Below are 19,609 nucleotides of genomic sequence, written 5' to 3'. Positions count from 1 at the left end.
TGTAAACTTGGACAAATTCCTTCAGCTTGCTAAGCCTTAACTACATAAGGGAGAAGATAATAAAAGTACCGACCTGCAGAGCTGCTCTGAGGATCAATGGTATAATATGGTGCCAGGTAGACAATACACATTTAATAAATGATTGGTATCATTACAATCATTATGCCTGAAAGCCTATATATCTAACTCAATAGTAATACTTTCTAGTTAAGCAGTGTCTCACCTAAAAGAAAAGCCCTAAATCTAGAATTTTAATAAAATAGGATTTTTCATGTTTCCAATCCTTCATTTCATAACCTAAATAGCTCAAAAGAGGAAATATATTTTTAAAAAGTAACCTGTCACAATATCCTAAGTATACCTTTACTTTCTAAATAGTAATCATCAGTTTTGGTTTTTGCTTACAGAGTCAATTGCAGGAAAAATAAAAAAATCTAATTTGGGGGAAAAAAGTAAGGCAAAAAAGAAGCCATAGCACTGAATTTCCTATGGAAACTCTGTCCTACAATCCATGAAATACATACGTTTTGATCTTGGAGAGGTACTGACGCCAGGCAAAACATCCAAAATTAGCTTGCCATATGCCAAATATTTTAATTAATGAATTTGTTTTTATGGTAAGGACTCCAAAAAAACAGGCAGATAAAAGAACTGTCCACTGAAGATTCTCACTTTTTTTGCTTCTAATCTGTAGACATACCAGCCAGTCTTATATAGGAAGCCAATCATTTATCTTTTCATACAAGGACAGCAAGTAATCACATTCTGTGTCAATGGAAAAAAAAAGGTTCCTCCTTTTCATTTTACTTAAGTATGTAATATGAACCCCAAAAAAGTTAATCAGCTTAACCACATAACCTTTGTCTCTATACTAGGATTATGATAATCATAAAGGCAATTCACATCCTAAGAAACATTTCAATTTACCCAGGTAAGATAAAGAAGTCACGGCCTTCCTCTCTTTCCCTGATCAAACATCCAAAATGCATTTAACTACTTCATGGAGTATATTTTCATGCACATCCATTATATTTCTAGGAACAGTAAATGTGTACACAGTCACATGGATTTCAGAACAGGCATATGCATTCCCAGAGAAACAGGTATTTGTATTTGGGGCCATGGACTACAATGAGGATCTCTCACTTTAGCTGGACAACAGTTTTGGGGTTGTAATGTGAACAGTCATCCCGGTTCTTCTTCCCAGCCCTGAAATGTAAACCTGGTCCTCCAGGCAATTTCCTGTTAGGCCACAGTGTCTTCATGAGAGAGATTAACACTGAAAATACCCTAATCTCTTTTCATAGCCCCCATGCTAGAGCCTCCTCCTGCTGAAATGGACAGGGGGGTTACACTGGAGTAAGTCAGCCCTTACTCGCCTAAGTGCCTCAGGGTTGCCCACATGCCTCCCCAGGCACCTGGTCCCAGCACTGACTCCTCCTGGGGTAGTAAATGCGCATGGAAAGCGGTGCTTTCAGCACATTTAATCAACTACCCTCAATTCTGATAATTTCTTCCTAGATCACCCACCATTTTTCATTTCTTAATTTGACATGTTCATTGTCACATAAAAGTTATTTTCAGGCTTTCCATGTCCAGATATTCTGGAGCAGCTTCCCTGTAGGCATGCCATCCCTTGCCCATCAAGTCAGACTATACATGCAAAATTTTATTATTACCAAAAATATATAAATAGTCACTCTAGTTACTCAGCAAAGGAATATTTTATATATATATATGGTGTATATATATATATATATATATATATGGTGACTTGTAAGATTTAAAATCAGTCTTGAATGATATAAACAGTTATTGGATAAAATTAAAGGAAGCTTTTTTATGAAGCACTGGGTCTTGAAATAATAGCTGTCAGTTTATCTCTATGTGTGTAGGTATCAAATACACACAATTTTCCACTTAGGATTTTTTGGTGTAGGCTAAGGAAAGACAGACCAGAAAAGTCGAGCCATTTCTAAGCAATCTTTGAAAAGTTAATATTAAATTTAATTCATCTAGGACATCTTACAAAGTGATACTTATTCTTACTTTTAAAGTACTTACTAACACACTTTCTTAGCATTAAAATTATTTTTCCTCTAAGTTTTTCACCTGCTTGCAAAATTGTTAAGGTAGATCTTTTTTGTTACTTGAAATCATTAGTATTTGTACCTTACAAATTATTATTCTTCTCTTAGCTTTTACATCCTCGAACTATACAGTGTTTTATCAAACAGCAAAAAATCTCCTGGATCAATAGATGATAAAATATAACTATTAAGAACAATTCCTATCACTTATTGAGGGCCAACTTGGCTGTATCAGGGGACTGTTAAATATTCAGGAATTTTACCAGGTGGTTTTTAAATCATCCACAGTCTGAAACTGGCCATCATAAGAATATTTACACCACACCACAAATCAAGACAAATCAAGGCATTTTCTTTATAAACAGAGAGTCAATTTATATTACACCATTGGTGATTTTCCAGGTGTCTTCCTTCCTTCTTTCCTTCCTATTCTTTACAAAAGTCATATGAGGTAGGGCTAATATGCTCATTTTATCAGTAGAGAAAATGAAGCTCAGAGAAGTTACAAAGCATGCTCAAGGTTACACAGTTAGTGTATAGACTAAAATGGTCCTCCTGACATGTATGACTCCAAGCTTAGCTCTTACTCTTCATTTGAAAGGGTCTTTTCCAGTATGACATTGGTATGTGTGATCCTAAAATCACAAAGCAGATGTGCCTCTCAGCTTAGCTATCATCTTTCATATTTGTTAGTTAATATTCCTTCAGATATGAGTGGAATAAGTAGTCGAATTAGTCTATGAACAACGATTCCTCTTCCTAGTCCTGGAAATTTAGGAGAGCAGATCTTTCACAGTAAGACAGATGCCTGTCTATAAACACTAGTCAGTACATTCAGGAAGGCATAGTCAAAGGAAAATAGTTGCTCCTCATGTTAAAGCAAATTTTGTGGACAACTGAAAAACATGTAGAGATAACAGGCAAATGTAAATTGTGAACACCAGGAATAAATGAAAAACAAAGTGCAAACAAGACTTATGAGATGGAGACAAGACCTCTCAGCAACTGACCTACAAAAATTTGTATTTCGCAGACATAGAGGTATGTTCCATGATTTATTCAATTGTATTTGGCTATGAACTTTAAATACTCACACCAGTGAAAATCGCATAGCACTGAGAGATTTTGCCATTTCAAAAAACACACATATTGAAGCAAAATGTGAACTGTACTTTGAGAAATCTCATCTCTTGCCCAAGCTCAGAAATAAAAGAACATATTAAAACTTTGGACAGTTAAATGAAGAAAAAAATCACCTTTATATTTGCCATATGTATAAAACATACGATTATATTCAGAATAGCAGAGATAAATAATATAAAGACACATATGAGAAACCCATGTTTTTAAACATCATTTTGTATTTCTTAATTGAAAATAGGCCCAAGTAATACAATTAAAACAAAATTTTGAACAATTAGAAGATGAAAGCCTTAGTCACAGTTATAATGTGGCTTTAAACTAAAAGTGATGCTGTGTTACATTCTGAGAAAACAATTCAATGGTATAATAGGAATAATAATTCTGTACTTGTTTACCTGGACCAACATTATGTAAAAACACCATCCACCTGCAACTTATTACCCTTTCTGTGAAATCAACACAGTTACTCGGAATAAAGTCCTATTTTAAGTCACATCAGCTTTAGTCAGTATGTTAAGATTTTGGTTTAGAAGTAAATTCTTTGGATGTGAATGAGAGAATTGATGAACTCTCAGGTCACATTCACATTTAAGACTGAAATTCCTCTCCTTTTTCCTTCCTGTATTTTTGCAGAAAGTATAAATAATGTAGTATTCCTTTAGTAGCAGAAAAGTGCTGGCAACTTTTATTCTCCTAATTAAGTTAACTCAACTGGATTAGTTTAAGATGAATGCATCACCCAATGTAAGTCATCACATTTAAGACAGCCTGTTTTTATGGGTGCCTGAATTGCAGGCATTCACTAAGGTGCATGCAATAAAGAAACGAGGGATTTCTAGAGGCCAGAGAAGAGTAAACCCACTTTCAATAGCTTTTGCCCAGTACTTACCACATTGTTTAAGGCAGCAACCTTGACTTAATATCATTCATGCAATAGCAAGAAATGTTTGTTTTATTCATTTTTTTTTTGAGCCACAGCTTTTATTATCCTGGCATTGCTTTATTTTTAACTTGATTTGAGGAATGACATGAATGGCAATGCAGAGCTTTAGTATCTTAAATTATTTGTGAATAATTACTATACCAAAGCACTCATAAACCTCAGCATTATAAAATGTGATATAAACCAACATTGACTTACTTGTAAGATGGCTCACCTCAAAGAAACAGCTTGAAATTTATGTAGGACCTTCCCTTCAAAAAGCTTTCACATCGACCATGGAGTAATTAAAGTAATACTGCCATTACAAAGTGGGCAATTACCTAAGAAATCACACTTCCTAAAATACATCAAAGAACCCAAGGAATGAGAAAAACAGTGGCATCTGAGCATCCATTCACTAAAACAGCAATTATTCATTACTTGCTACTTGACAAGTAGTGTTTTAGACTCAAGATATAAAAATGAATAAGACATTAAATCTCTCTCACAAAATCTGTGCATTAAATGTAATGCTACTTTGCTCATGGAAGATGTTCGGTCCCTCCTTCAGGCCTAGGCACATTTACTTTGTACACTGTATTAACAATTTTGATGCTTTGGTTTCCCAGAGCTTATTAAATCTAAAGCAGCAAACCAGAAATTGCGAGAACCGCTGGAGGAAAAGGTGCACCAAGAGAAGTCAGAAAAGATGTATGTTTCCAAGTCTACATTTATAAATCTATCATAATAATTCATAACTTCACCTAGCAGAGGATGCACAAAGCTACCCAACACTTTCTAAACTCTCAGGGAAAACCTGTTCATTTGATACATCCATTTTTGAATTACACATTAGATATCAATAGAAATACAACATAGAAAATACACAAACACAGAAAAAAATTTCCAGATGAGAATGAATTAAAACCCTAACACATTTAATTTAAAAAATTTCACTGTACATTTTTCAGGAACCAAAAATAATATCCTTCCTTAATACTAAGACTATTTTCAAAACACATGTTGGTAGCCTGAAGGATATGTGTGTTAAAGGATTCCAATAACTCTCTTTAGAAAAATTCAACAGCAACTGTTAAGAGCTACAAATATAACTCCATTTTCAGAGGAATAAAGGTTTCCTTGCAAAGATAGTTTATGATACCTCACAAGACTACCAAGCATTGGACTGAATATTTATACTTCCAAACAGCATAAGCATTGCTGCTAACATCCCAGGCTCTTGTATGACTGTGCTTTTGTGTGACACCTAACAGCACATTCAAAGTCCATTTCCTCTTTGTGAACACATGCCTCTACTGAAAAGCAAAGTGCCTCATGCACTTATCATTTATGATTACAAATTATTAGTTGTCAGCAGCTAGAACATCCATTAAAAGTAGCTTGAAGGTAAAGCCGATTACAAATATATCTGAACAACTCATCACTAATGCAAACACCACCACAGAGATAGAAAACCACCTTTTAAAAATTGTTTATCAATATTTCTGGTTTAAATTCTACTTTTAAAAACCTCTGAAGCCTAAAAGGGACTCTTAAACTGCACCTGCTTCACTGCATTCTGACACAAAGTTGGTTTTTCAAATCATTAAATCCTACAGCTCTGTAACCACCTAGAATGTGGGAAAGGCAACCTTACTCTCACGGTTTTTGGAGGAAGTGAAACCCAGACAAATTCAATGTCTTGCCCAACTCACAGTCATTTGGAGCAGCGATGAGACTGACAATTTCATTCCAGGCACCCAATTCAAAGATTACTATGCTACGTCACCTTACTTCCATTATAACCCTCTAAGACTGTAAGAGGAGAATAAAAAGTCTGTGCACAGTTGTCATTCAAGGCGTGGAGGAGGGGATGGAGGAAAAGAGAACAAATAAGCAGAAGTTACAGTAAAGCACAGATAACACCAGTCACAGACTGCCAGGTAATGCTCAGAGTTTTCAGGCTCCTGCACTGGCACCTGGACTAGCTATTCCCAGAGGCCCTCCACAGCTTATTATGTGAAATGGAATTCTTCTGGCCTTTGCATACTTGAGAACCCAGAATAAGGTATTGCTTAAGTACATCCAGCATAGTTCAGTAGTTTAACACACAAGCCTCAGGTGCCAATAAGAAATTATGTGTCCCTAGAATAACTATAGCAGTAATAGCAACTGCTATCATTTTTTGAACACCTACTATCTTCCTGATATCATGGGTATATTTTGATACTGTTCTGTTTTGCTAGAGGATATCATCCAAATAAGTGGTCAAATAACTTGCTCAAGGTAAATGCTCAGGAGCCCTGACACTGAACTCTCCAGTTCTATGGACTGTAAACATTTTCCACAAAAAAGGCAATTTAATTATTTCTAGCAGCCACATCTCTGGAGCAAATGAAGCCTTGCAATGACCATTGGGTAAAGCATATTTAGAAGGGGTTCTGTTCTGAGAGCAGCTGGTGTGAGGGGCTTAGGCCCTGCCACTCCTCCGGCCTCAAGCCCCATGTCGCTGTCTCATTCCAGCTCAGTGGGCTGGTGCAGATGATGGCCCAGGAATTCCTGGACTCTGATACCTCTCAAGGGATATTTGTGGGGCATTCTCATCCCATAAATATGGTTCCACTCAACTCTGACTTTACTTAAAATAAATTCTTTAGCTAAGCCCTCCGGATTCCCTGGTGAAACAGAAGAAAATAATTTACTCAGCTGTTTTGTAACAGCTAAATGGAAAAGGCAAGTAAGCTGGAAACAGAATAAAGCTGAATCCCACACGACAGTCTCCTGAAGGACTTTCTCCCATAGCTTATTGACCACTCAGGCAGTTACTACATTCCAGGAGTGCCAAAAATCTGTTTGCTTTATGCTATACAGAAAGCAAACTAGGACAGGTATTTGGGAGGCTGAAATTTTCATGCTATGTTCCTGCCCCCAAAAAAGAGAAGAATAAAGTGCTATTTCTAGAGTGAATAATCAATACATGTTGGGCTTGACAAAAGGTGCCTTATTTATTGTTGTCTATTAGAGGTTCATTGGAAAGGCAGCAGTGTTAGAACTATGCACTGAGGCTTTAAAATTACAGAAAGCAAAAGGCGTGTGAGGGGGAAACAGCATCCATTTTATTTACTATTAAGCAACTCAGGAATTAATTTTGTCTAGGATAAAAATAACACCAGAACATGCTTGGGATAATATTTTTCTTAGTAACTCCAATTTTCTCATTGTTACATGGAGTATACCTGATCCTCAATATATCTCCTCTCTTTCTAGTAGCAGATATTCATGATGGGCAAGTGAGAGACAATAAAACCTGTGGGTAAAATGCCAATATTTCCAGACTCTCTGGCCTGGCCATAGTGCATCTCCATATCCATATCAATAGATGTTTCCAAGGGGTGGAAAGAAGTAGCTCATCCCCATATCAATAGGTGATTATGAGGGAGAGTGAGCGCATATCTGGACCAGAGAGGTTGGGTGGGGTCCCTTTATGCAGCCGGGTTGCAAGAGATACAGGTGAGCAGAAGTGGAGAACTGCTTGTAGGCAACAAACAGGTTTCTCCCATTTTATTTCTCCCTGATTGATTTCAGCTTCAAAGGTAATTTGCCCTGGGCTGGGGACTTATTTCCCACCCACCCCCAGAGTTACAAAGCCTAAGTTGAATTTTTGTGGACAGTACACCTAGTTCATCCAATATTTTTTCCAAAGGAATAATTATGTGTTTTGAGACAGTGATTTTAAGACTATTTGAGCCTCTACTCTTCTTGTCTGAAAAAGTATTTCCAAGTTATTCTATTTGGAAAAGTATCTGAGAAACAGAAATACCATGGTATAATCACAATATCTTTTTCTATCTAGAAACACCTACTTACCCTATATAGTTTAAGGAGCATTGTAAAGACTGTAGTTTCAAATATCCAATCCAGTCAATCACCTACCAGCTTTATCTCCTAAACGTCAATCCAATCTATCCATGTTTCTTCATCCCCACTGTGACGAATCTCGTTGAACCACCACCTTTTCTTGTATGAATGAGAAGAGTAGTCTCTTGTATGTCCTTCCAGGATGTGCTACCCCACCCACCTCCACCCCTGGCATCAATTCTTTCTCCATATTGCAGACATGTATTGTTTAATCGTTTATATGTGTAGCACTTGAGGTGCAGCATGTCATCTGTATGTCATTTCTATGCTTAAAGCTCATCAGAAGCTTCCATTCCTCCCAAAATAAAGAAAAACAAATTTCTTAACATGACATATGAGTGCCTCCCTGATCTGACCCTATCCTACCCCCTTAGTATCCTGATCACCTGGGCCACCCACGTTCACTTACTGCTTTCCCATCATGTTGGCCATCTTTCTGTTCCTCCAGTGCTCCACAGTCCCTCCCGTACCTAGGTAGCCACCTATACTGTCCCCTAAGCCAACTCACATGCTCCACTCCTGAGAGGCCAACTTAATTCCTACTCACTCTTCAAGTCTTAAGTCACTTCCTTAGGGAACTCTTCCCAATGCTGTGACAGTATCTCATTCTTATATAAAGCATTCATCACTCCTGCAATGACAAATCTAATTGTTCATGTTCAATTTATTGTTTAGTACTTGTCTCTCCCACTTGATTCTAAACTCCATGATGGCAGAAACATGCAGGCCCTGTTCACCACTCTACTCCCAGCACTAACTCAGTGCCTGGTATTCCATAAGCTTCCCATGAAGATCACACATGACTGGAGCTGGAGCAAGCAGCAATCGAGGAAGCAGAATTGTGTCTCAATATAATCAGGTGGAATGTCACAACTAGAAACTCAACATACAAATGGGGAGAAAGTTAGAAAGAAAAAAGTCTCTGCTGTGATTCCTTAGCTTATACTTCATGGAAGAAACCTACAGTGTGATGCCACATAGAATTCTTAAATACAGCTTTTCACAACTCTATTTGTAACTTCCATTATTTTTGTTGCAACTCTTTGGGCCCCTTCTTGCCAGGCTTCACAAAGTCCCTGCATTCAGGGTAGGTGTGTCCAGTCTTATGGTTAGCAGGTTTATGTTACATTAACAAATACCCAAGTCTGCAGAAACACTTTTGATCTTAGACCTATCAGTAAATCAGAATGTCCAAAATGATCCAGGAACAACATTGAACAAGTAAAATGCTTGTTATCTTTTTTTTTCTCAGAGGATTTAAACAAATGAGAATTACCTATCAGATCCTATCATCCCAGCCCATCACTCAGAGATGAAATTACCATGGTGGTCACAGGTTCATTATACTAACATCAGCAATAGTACAGCAGACACACCCAACACATTATAACAATCATGTCATGCAGTCCTTGAAGCAACCTTGCAAAGCAGACTAATTTTAAGGACTCACAGATGCCTTAAATTCCCTGGATATTTTCAGGACAATTGGCAGAAGAAATAAAAAGAGAGAAAATGTGGGCTCTTTAGAGTTTGTTGACATGATTACATTCTCAGACACCCTGGAAAACACATAAGAGTCTGGAAGGTAGTCTAAGGCAGCTAACTTGGGCCACTCTTCAACCTGAGAAAGAAGCACCAGATGCAGAGAGAGGCCCAGGTAATCGACCAGGATGCAGATTTCTGGCTAGAACCTTGAGGACTCTGTACAAAATGTCTTTATACTCACACGCCACTGGGGTTTGCATGGACTATTATTCTGAAGGGTGGAGTCTAGGTCCAGAGACTCAGCACTCACTTTTGCAAGGAGTTGGGGTATAGGAGAATCATATTTTATAAGTACATTTTGTGAAAAAGATGGCAGACTAGGAATGTAAGGCATAAACCTCTTACTAAAAACATAAAATAAGAAAATACAGCAAATACAACTAAACCTGAAAAAACCTGAAGACTGCAGAACAGACCACCTCCACCTGGGGAAAGAGACCACACAGAAAAGGTAAAGTGGCAAAGCCAAGACTGAGGAGGACCCAAGACCTCCCCCAACCTCAGCCTACAGTAGAAGAAAGACGAACAGAGCAAGGAGGGGATAAGAGCCCAGGAGAGCTGCACACCTGGCCCTGGAGATCTGCCCCAGGATCACAGGCCCATATTACATTGGGTTCTGGTGATTAGTGGGGATGGACACCAGGGACAGACAGAACACTCTGGGAGGCTGAGACTATAGCAAGTGTGGAGGACAGGCACACACTGCCAGTCCTGAGACTGAAAGCCAAGGCAGCAGTTTGGAAGACTTCCCAGAAGTGGGAGTCATACTAGAGGGGTGATGCCTGGACAGAACTCTCTCTTCAGGAGAAAGTGCAGGTGGACCATACTTCCCCAGCCCTCCCTTGGCCCAACAGATCAGAAATTCTCAGGAACCCCAGCTGTTCCATCCCCCTTGCTGGCAATGCAATACCAGGGCTCCTCACTGTGCATGTCGCTGGAAGCCAACCCACTTGGCCCAGTGTCAGCATCAGACTTTGCTGCCTGGAAAGTGGAGTGAAACTCTCCCAGTTTCCTTGGCTCTCTTTCAGTCCAACCCATGAGGTGTCTACAAATGCACTCCAAGAGCTCCTTCCTCCCTGCAGGAGTCCAAACCACTGCTTCATGTCTCAGGGCAGAGCCACACATTAGTCCACCCAACCCATTAACCCTGCAGCCCCACCATTGCTGCAGGCCAGGCATCTCAAAAGATACTCCTCAGCTGATCACAAAGGCACAGCTGAAGTAAACTGCCCACCCAGGCATGGCTGAAGTAAATTGCCCACCCAGACTTAGACCACTATAGAAGTCAGACAGGAAATTGTTCCTACCTACGACATGCCAACAGCTGGGGCCCTCACAAATAGAACCAGGCACTAGAAAGTAAAGAATCTTGAGCTTCTGGGCACCACAGGATGCCTTCTTCATAAAGCTGTTACTCTATAGGCCAGAAAACATAGCAGTGACATTTAAAGAAAAGGAAGGAACACAGAAACCCTGACAAAATGAATAAGCAGAGGAATATGATCCAAACAAATCTTCAAGACAGAACCCTAGAAAGAGGGCTCAATGAAATAGAGATCACAAATCTTCTTGACAAAAATTTCAAAATAAAAGTCATAAATATGCCCACAGATTTACAGAAAAGTAATCAAGATCTCATGGGGTACTTCAACAAAGAGATAGAAAACCTGAAAAAGAGCCACTTAGAGCTGAAGAATACAGTATATGAAATGAAACATCTGATAGAGGGATTAAAGAGTAGATTAGAGCATGTAGAAGACATAGTAAATGACATGGAAATAAGGCAACAGGAAAACAAACAAGCTGAGGAACAGAGAAATAAAGGATCTCTAAGAATGAAAGAATGATAAGAGAGTTATGTGGACAATTCAAACAAAACTATATTTACATAATAGAGGTACCAGAGAGAAGAAAGAAAGACAAAGAGATAGAAAGTCTATTTAAGGAAATATTTATTGAAAAACTTCCCCATTCTGGGGAAGGAAATAGACACTCAGGTTATGGAAGCACAGAAATCCCCTAACAAAAGGAACCTCAAGAAGAAAACACCAAGACACATAATTCAAGCGGCAAAGATCAAGAATAAAGAGAGAGGGTTGAAAGCAGCCAGAAGGAGAAAAAAAGATTACTTATAAAGGAAATTCCATCAAGCTATCAGTAGACTGCTCAACAGAAACTCTGCAGGCCAGAAAGGAATGGCAGGATATATGTACTTTACTTAAACAGAAGGACCTCCAGCCAAGAATCCAAGATTATCATTTAATTTGAAGCAGTTATTAAACAATTCCCAGATAAATAAAAGTTGAAGGACTTCACCACCACTAAGTTAGCCTTAAAGTATATGTATGGTAAAGGAACTACCGTAAATGAAAATGATCCTAAGACTAAATAGTTTTCAGCAGTGAATATAAACCCACAGTACACATAGTAAGCCAACTAATTACCAAGTATGAAATTAAAACAAAACAAAATAAGCAAAATCAACTATACACAAAATCATTCAAGGGATACACAAAAAGTACAGATTATGACATTAATACAAAAAAATGTGGAGGAGGAGGAAGAAGAAGAAAAAGAAAGGTACCTTTAGATAGTGTTTGAAATAGTCTAATCAGCAATTTAAGATAGACTATTATATAGTAAGGAAGCTATCCTTGAATCTTTGATAATGACAAAACTAAAGCCTACAATAAATACAAACAAAAAACTAATTAATTTAAAAAAGAGAAATCCAATTACAACACCAAAGAAAAACATCAATAACAAGAGATGAGTATAAGAGAGGAACAGAAAGCAGCTATAAAAAACAGCCAGAAAGCAATTAATAAAATAGCAATAAGTACATAACTATCAATAATCATCTTAAATGTAAATGGACTGAATGCACCAATCAAAAGACATAGAGTGGCAGAATGGATAAGGAAAAAGACCCATCTATATGCTGCCTATAAGAGATACACTTTAAATCCAAGGATATACACAGACTAAAAGTGAAGGGATAGTAAAAGATAGTTCATGCAAATAATAGGGAGAAAATAGCAGGAGTACCAGTACTTATATCAGACAAAATTGATTTCAAAACAAAGAAAGTAACAACAGACATTACATAATGATAAAGGTGTCAGTCCAGCAAGAAGATATAACCATTATAAATATCTATGCACCCAACATAGAAGCACTTATATATGTGAAACAAATACTAACAGAATTAAAGGAGTAAATAGATTGCAACACATTGATCTTAGGAGAATTTAACACACCACTCACAACAATAGAAAGATCAACCAGACAGAAAATAAGTAAGGAAACAGAGGCCCTGAACAGTACATTAGATCAAATGGACTTAACAGATATCTACAGACTACACTCAAATCAGCAGGATACACATTTTTCTCAATGTACATGGAATGTTCTCCAGAATAGGTCATATATCAGACCACAAGAAAAGCCTCAATAAATTCAAAAAGATTGAAATTGTATCAAGCAGCTTCTCAGACCACAATATATAAAAGTAGAAAAAAATTACACAAAGAAAAAAAGACCTATAAACACATGGAGGCTAAACAATATGCTTCTAAATAATCAATGGATCATTGAACAAATTAAAACAGAAATCAAGCAATACATGGAGACAAATCAAAATAAAAACACAATAGCCCCAAATCTGTGGGAGGCAGCAAAGGAAGTTCTAAGAGGAAAGTACATAATAATACAGGATTATCTCAAGGAACAAGAACAATCCCCAAAAAGCAATCCCACAATTTAAGAAAACTAGAAAAAGAGGAGCAAATGATGCCCAAAGTCAGAGAAGAAGGCACATAATAAAGATCAGAGCAGAAATAAATAAAATAGAGAAGAATAAAACAATAGAAAAACTAAATTAAACCAGGAGCTTGATCTTTGAGAAAATAAACAAAATAAATCCCTAGCCAGATATATCAAGAAAAAAAGAGAGTGTACACACTTAAACAGAATCAAATACAAAGAAGGAATAATCCCGATGGATACCACAGAAATATAAAGAATTATTAGAGAATACTATGAAAAATTATATACCAATAAACTGGACAACCTAGAAGAAATGGACAACTTCCTCGAAAAATACAAATTTCAAATTGTCCCAGGAAGAAACAAAATCTGAACAGACCAGTTACCAGCAATGAAATCAAACTGGTAATCAAAAAACTCCCCAAAATCAAGTTTAAGTCCAGATGGCTTTACAGCTGAATTCTACAAAACATTTAAAGAAGAACTAATACCCATCCTTCTTAAGGTATTCCAAAGAGTAGAAGAGTAGGGAATACTTCCAAACTCATTCTGTGAGGTCAGCATCACTCTAATACCAAAACCAGACAAAGACCACACACACAAAAATTACAGACCAATATCCCTGATGAACATAGATACAAAAATCCTCAACAAAATATTAGCAAACCAAATCCAAAAATACATCAAAAATATCACCCGTCATGATCAAGTGGGATTTCAGAGATGCAATGATGGTACAATATTTGTAAATCAGTTAATATAATATATCAGATTAACAAAAAGAAGGACAAGAACCACATGATCATCTCAAAAGATGCTGAAAAAGTATTTGACAAAATTCAACATCCATCCATGATAAAAACTCTCAACAAAATGGTAAAGAGAGTATGTACCTCAACATAATAAAGACCATATATGACAAACCTACAGCCAGCATTGTACTTAACAGCAAAAAGCTGAAAGCTTTTCCTCTAAGATTGGGAACAAGACAAGGATGCCCATCTCATCTCTTTCATTCAACATAGTACTAGAGATCCTAGTCACAGCAATCAGACAACACAGAGATAAAATGCATCCAAATTGGTAGGGAAGAAGTTAAACTGGCACTATTTGCAGATGACATGATATTATACATAGAAAACCCTATAAAGGGATTAGTTCAACAAGACTGATATGTTGGCAATAGCCAACACATGGAAGCAACCCAAGTGTCCATCAATAGATAAATGGATAAAGATGATGTCGTACATATATACAATGGAGTATTATTCAACCATAAAAAGAAATCCTCTCATTTGCAAAAACATGGATGGATCTAGAGAATATTATGCCAGTGGAATAAGCCAGGCAGATAAAGACAAAAACCATATGATTTCACTTATTTTTGGAATATAAAAACAAAGCAAAACAGAAGGAACAAAACAGCATTAGACTCACAGAACAGACAATGAGAAGTGACTCGTGGTTACCAAGAGGGAGGGGCAGGGGCAAGTGCAGGGGGAGGAGGAGGGATAAAAGGGCACCATAATTGGCAATCACAACATAAGTTGATCACAGGGACTGTTGAACCACTGTGATGTACATTTGAAACTAACATAGGATTGTATATTGATGACACTTTAATTTAAAAAAGTACATTTTGTTTACAGACACACAAATATTTATTAGGAAAGGTGATGGGAAGATATTTTTTAATGTAAAGCAAGCCAAACAAAGCCTCCAGCTTTTGTGTTACCGCAAGTACAAGCCATTAAGTAGGTTATGTTGGATGTTTCAAAGGAGGAACTCTCTTTCCCCTGGCACACATCTCCTAGTTTAAAAAATAATAATAGTAAAGCTTATCTCTAACCCTTCACTGTCTGGAGTAAAACTAATAAGAATAGAGACATTAGTGAAAGAGAAAGACCCTGTAACTTACTTCCCAGAGAGGACATGGCAGCTTGGGGTGTTCAGACAGAGCAGGCCAAGGCCACTGAGAACCTCCTGGAGATTCAAGGGCTCAGCACAGTGGAGGGAGCAGCACAAAGGACCAAGCACAGCACAACAGTTCTACAGATAGTCAGTCAGCCTGTCAGGAATGACCAGCACGAACCGGGGTGAGGAAGAGGCATACTCCCAGAGAAAGCATAAGGGATCCTGGTGGTATGATGGGCTCAAAATAAAAAATCAAACCAAGTTAAACAAAATAAATTGTATTTCTTACACACCTTGGGTAGCCACTACAGTAACCACCACCACATACAATAATTAAAAAGGGATCAGAAAAATAATGAATATATCCCCCACCAGCCAAAGGGCTGACCACCATCGAACATTCAAGTCCTTCACTCAGCAGCGCACCAAGAGAATTTATCCTCGTTACCCTTTTGTAATGGGGTTAGTTCATGGGCATTGCTTGACATCTGGGTCAACACTTTTAGCCCCCACCCCAGCCCTACTTGATTGGAATTTCCCAGAGTGCTTTGTGGTAATTCAACTTACAACAAAAGTGAATTGAAGAAATGCCATCTGAGTTGTGGGGGTAGTTCATATTTAGGCAATGAAATAATAATTGTTATAAGGTAGCTTTTATCACTTGATAGACTTAATGTTAGTACACAGCTGATTTAAAAAAAGCTGAATTTTAATAACTCTGGGGACAAGGAATATTGTGCTGCCTCCCTGCTTTCGCAGTAGTATCCACCTCACCCTATTCAACTGAAGGTAGCGTACCACTCAGGAGTTCCTAAAATGTTTTCAGTGAAACTACATAAGCAGGAAGAGAGAAGACCTGCTATTAATTAAATTTGGGAACAACGCAGAGTTAAACAAAACAAAGTTTTCTTTTCTACAGGGCTCCTCCACACTTTCAATATATATTGTGAATCCCCAAGAATTCAATCGTAATGCACAACAGTTCACAGATGTCTATCCCTATGTCACTCTTTTCCCAGAATAAAAACAAAAATAAGGAAATATTTTGCATGTGTGATGGTTTTCTCTTGTTAGCCAAGTTAGTTGATATCGTATTTTGTAACCTTCATGATCATAGAAAAATGAAAAATAAAAATGAAAACATTTTTGTCATTTTAATTTTAGGATCCACATCATAAATTGAGGTTAAAATTTAAATAGGTTCTAAGACCAATTGCAGTGTGTGTGTGTGTGCACAACACCAACCAATTCTTGGACCAGCAAAGTGCTGGAGAATTCAACTCAATTCTGATACTATCTGCCCAGAGATAGCATCCGATTCCATAGGTTAAGGGTTCAGTCCTACAAGACTGCCCTCCACCCCCCAACTTTAATAGCCTGTCCCAAGCCCCAGGCTCTCACCTGTGCTTCTCACCTATGGGCTGCTAAATTGGAGGTTCCAAGGACCTCCTCATCAAGGTCAATTAATTTGGTAGAGTGGCTCACAGGACTGTGGGAAACACTTACCTTTACGTGTTTATGAAAGGATATGATGAAAGATAAAAATAACAGTCAGATGAAGAGATACACAGGGCAAGGTCCCAAAAGAAAAAGCTTCCATCCTGGTCAAGGCTGGGGCTTAGTGGCACAGGAGCATTTTTGTTCCCTGGCAAGGAAGCTCTCCAAAAAAAGGGGGAAAGGAAAGAGATAGGCTAAAAAGCTGTTATCTTGGGTTTTTTGGAGGCTTCATTAAAAGTCATGATTGACTAAATCCAAGGTCATGAGCTGAGTCAGTCTCAAGACCCTCTTCCCTCCAGCCTCCCCAGAGGTGGATGGGGGACTGGAAATTCCAATCCTCTAATCACAGTGCTGGTTCTTCTGGCAACCAGCCCCTACACCCCAGGCCTTGGGGATCCAAAAGTCTCCTCATTAACAAAACAAGACACTCATTTCACTTACAGGGCTCTGAAGTTTTTCAGCAACTGTAGATGAAGACTAGATATATCCAGGAAATATATTTTGCTCATCTCAATGGAAAAATATGTATTTTTTATAAATCATTATATTGCAAAATACAACTTCCAATCCAAAGCCTAGCACTTACATCCCTCCCAGGATATGAATACACAAAACCACAAAGCAAAGATTACATCAGAAAAAGATCTGCCACTCATTCACAAAGAATGAGATGAATATAAAACACATGGCAGAGATCTCCACACTTGTTAGGTGTTGAGCAATTTCAAAGACCTAAGACATGGGATCAAAGTGCATTTAATAGTGACAAGGCTTAAGGTTGGAAAAATAGGAACCAATTCAGAGTAATCATTGAACATGTCCCTAATTTACAGCCCAGAAAGGGTCTTGCATATGTCACATGTCTTCTAAGTTTAGATTTTCTATATCATTTCAAACATAGTTTGCACTGTGCTGTATTTTACTTCAGGAAATGACAAGATGCACATTACTAGCCACACATTAGTGAATTATAGCAATGGAATCATCAATTCCAAGTTAGAACACAGCTTTTCTGACTCTGTAAGGTATGCCAGGAATATTTTATGAATCTTATTTTTTGTGCAATAATACACAATAAACAGAATTTATATTTCTATAATTACATTAAATTATATTATACATTATATTAATTATATAGTCCACTTAATATTAATATATTATATTTATAAGCCAATTATATTTCTTAACCATGAATATACTTTATGTATTTTATTAAATACATTTATTATGTAGTATAAGTATATATATATAACATATTGTATAATCAGATATAATACATGTGTTTGTGTGCATATATATTCACATACAGATAGACATGTACGTTTGCCTTTGAGTCTGTCGACCTCTTATTATGTTTCATTAGTATATTTCAATGCCCGTCCCTAATATTCATTGCCTCAATGACAGAAAGTACTGGTTACCTACATCCCATCCCCATCCCATCACCAAAACCTCAAGGAGTCTTTTTCTGCCTCTCTTCCTTCTACACAAACAAATAGATAACTATTCCCCTTAGTTAAAATACTGTGCTCCTGAATACAAACATCAGAGCACTAATAAGTAACACTTATGGAGCTTTAGTTCTTTCTCTAATACAGAGACCACATAGAAATGGGTGAAAAACAGCAAGATATTTCTGAATCATCCGCAAAATGATTAATTTACATTCATTATAATTTTAGAGTGAACAATACTTTGTTATACTCCCGTTTTCCAAAAATCAATACACAACACACAGTCTAGATATGGAAATTTAATGTGAACCATACATCCTACTCCCTGGGCACTAACTTACTGTAAAAGGCTATTATAACTCTTGATCCCCCTTGTGATTTCAAAGAATTAGTCTGAGCACCTCATAATTCCTACCTTGATGAAACTCATTATCAAGAGCCTATACTACTTTGAAGTAATTGAAGTCCACACTTCCTAATCTACACTGAGATTTACTTGAGATTTCCCTTTACTCTGTTCAACACAGATGTAGTCTCAGCATGAATCTGTCTCCTTCACATTTTTTTCCAGCTGACCACAGAAACTATGGGATTTGTTGGGAAACTGTTCTGCTGGGTCCCAGAAAGAGAAGACACTACCTCTTTGACCTAGGGGTAGAGAAGAATTAAAATCAGCTTTCATACTCAATCTGCAGGAGCTGGTGACCCCGTGGCTCCTGTCTGCCTCTACATTGGAACCCATTGGTAAGCATTGTCCAGCCTTGGCCATTCTCAGTGAAGAGTCTCCTTGGGGGTGAAATTCCACTATTCCTCTTTGGCCTGCTGCTTTCTTGTGGCAACTGTGGTAAGCAATGGAGGCACAGCATCATTCACAGTGCTGCCAAAACGTTTGCGCTATTACATGGGTAATGGCAGATGTGAACATTTCGTCAGCAGTCTGGAATCCTGGCCTGAGTAGGGAGTGGGAAGGAGCCGGTGGACAGCAGCAGCTATCTACAGTCAGAACTCAACCGTCACCCTGCCAATCTGGGCATTCTCAATGCATGGAAACAAAGTACAGTGGGCAGGGCTCAGCTCACAGTATCTGACAAACTAGCTCTAAATGTGTATGTTTATTTTTCTTCCAAATATCTCATGCAAAGAGTCAATAACAGTTAACTACTTTAAACTAGGAGAAAGCAGGTTTATGAAAAGTCCTTTGGGGCTGTATGAGCATTAGTACAAATTCTTACTTTACTATTCAGCAATAGTGACCTTGAGCAGCATTTTTAGCCTTGATCATTGATCATTTTATTCTGGGCTGGTGAGAACAGAGACAATGTGTATAAAGTTCTTGACACAATGCCTGGCACACAATG

The 19,609-nt window shown here is 37.7% G+C and overlaps 1 protein-coding gene across 1 annotated transcript in view; it reads right to left on the bottom strand.

Annotated features, from left to right (window-relative positions):
* The window catches only part of THSD7B (thrombospondin type 1 domain containing 7B), a 905,223-nt gene that overhangs the window by 587,824 nt on the left and 297,790 nt on the right, over positions 1 to 19,609 (bottom strand). The gene's annotated exons all lie outside the window — the stretch shown is intronic.

The sequence above is a fragment of the Manis javanica genome, chromosome 7 (genome assembly GCF_040802235.1).
Source record: "Manis javanica isolate MJ-LG chromosome 7, MJ_LKY, whole genome shotgun sequence".
Lineage (NCBI taxonomy): Eukaryota > Metazoa > Chordata > Mammalia > Pholidota > Manidae > Manis > Manis javanica.
Note: the sequence above shows the minus strand (reverse complement) of the source record. Positions and strands in the feature narration are given on the sequence as shown.